This window comes from Dysidea avara, chromosome 4 (assembly GCF_963678975.1).
Source record: "Dysidea avara chromosome 4, odDysAvar1.4, whole genome shotgun sequence".
Lineage (NCBI taxonomy): Eukaryota > Metazoa > Porifera > Demospongiae > Dictyoceratida > Dysideidae > Dysidea > Dysidea avara.
In genome coordinates this window covers 638,177-640,072 of record NC_089275.1, presented here as the reverse complement: position 1 = coordinate 640,072, position 1,896 = coordinate 638,177, and the positions used below count along the sequence as shown (strand labels likewise).

General features: G+C 40.0%; 1 long non-coding RNA gene across 1 annotated transcript; it reads right to left on the bottom strand.

Annotated features, from left to right (window-relative positions):
• On the bottom strand, positions 1 to 998 carry LOC136254435 (uncharacterized). The gene is made up of 3 exons (XR_010700479.1): positions 852 to 998; positions 733 to 792; positions 1 to 385 (listed from the first exon to the last, which is right to left on the bottom strand). It is a non-coding gene; the product is annotated as an uncharacterized lncRNA (long non-coding RNA).
• Between the last annotated feature and the right edge of the window lie 898 nt (positions 999 to 1,896).

The following is a 1,896-nucleotide window of genomic DNA, read 5'->3' as shown; positions in this document are numbered from 1 at the left end:
CAATTCAATATTTCACAAAGTGCACTTTTAAAAATAAACCACTGTCCCATGTTGACAAATATACAATAATGATTATAGACTTTTCTTCTTAATGTTGTATCTGCGATCATCTGCTTCAGGGAACATCAATCCTCAGTGCTGCTAGGGAGGGGGGGCATGCCCTCAGACCCCCCTAGAATGAGTGTGCTTTGTGCTTCACACACTATCCACTTATGTAAAATACATGTGCACTTGCGTACCAGTTTGATCTTCCTTTACAAAAACTGTGGTCCATTAACCAACAATCTGTGCTGCAAGTGGCAAACCACTAGTAATCCATGCCTTCCTCCAATAAAATCAATATCTCATTTTCACTGGACGTGCCAAGAAAAACAACCCTTTAAATCTGAAGAGAAGAGATCTTGGTAACAAGTTCGGCATGCACTATTGCATATTTACCCCGCACAAACAGTCAAAAATGAGAGGTTCTACAAAATGTCACTGCACATAAATGTACCTGGAAAACCAGGACTGATACCTTCATATCAGGGTAGTATCATAATCTAGACACTGGTGGTTAGTACCATTACTAATAATTGATCTGTAAAATAAAGCGATCTGGCGATGTGAAACTATTGGGACACCAAACATCTTACATACAGTAACACAAGCCTGACTCTAAAACACAAATCCAGTCATTTAGACCATTGCCGGTCAGCATGCAGCAAATATTCACTTGTGTTTATCTTCTACCTGTAGTCGAAGTTCCTGGCACTTCCAATGACATAGCTATCCAACTCCACACTAGTTGCTCTATATAAATTCAGTTATTTAGAACAATGCCAGTCAGTATGCAGGCAGTCAAGACTCACGACTATAGCAACATAATACAGACTTCTGCGATATGGTTCCATCAGCAGCAGCAGTCATAGACCACAATGAGACCTTGATAAATAACAATGTAGGATAACCTTGTACAGTGAAGACCTCATAGTATAAACAACAAACTGGCACTATATGTAATACAATTTCTTCCAGCTAAAGCGAATTTTAACACCTGGCAAAACTTGATCATAATCTTAGGAAACTTACTTCATTTCTTCTGACTTCACTACATACAACAGTATAAAGTAGCCACCATCTCCTCTCTTACACTAGGGCATTTTCAACACGAAAAAAGCTATGTTGTTAGCATGTGTTAGTGATCCCCAAGCAATGGCGGATCCAGGATGGGGCATTTGGGGCAAATGCCCCCCCTCCCACCTTTTGGAGGAACCATACTTCTGATTAAAATACTAAACTTTATGTCAGGGCTAGATCCATAAACTCATGAAAACGATATGCACATTTTAATAGCATTTATTACAGATTCAACTAAAATAAAGTAAACCAAAGTCAAATTAGCTGTGAAATTTCCCCCAGCACCTTCGTGCGTACTAAGCGTCTCTAAAAATAATTATCGTAATGCTGTTGTTTAAGAGATTCATAGCCTTTTACACAGCATTTGAGACTCCGCAACCTTCTGCAAAAACCAAAATGTCAAAAATCAACAGTGAGACACTACTAAGTGGTGATTATTTGCTGCTTCAAAAATGCAGCAACTAACAAGAGAATCTGGCTTTCCCCCAACCACCTACAACTTAGCCTGTTTGTGCCCCTCCCCTTGCCAGCTCCTGAATCCGCCCTGCCAAGGATAATTGTAGGGGATTTGTAGCTCAAAGTTGTCCCCAGGGGTGGGGAATTTGTCGTCTGGCTTTTTCAAATCCCCAATAAATCCCCACCTCTGCCCGACCTGGGTAGGTGGGTAATGACATTGATAGGTGCATAACATGTGCATCTATTGGCTAACTCTAATTAATTCACTCATGTTAAGGGCTGAAATGCTTAATTTATACACACATACAAAAGCGATATTAA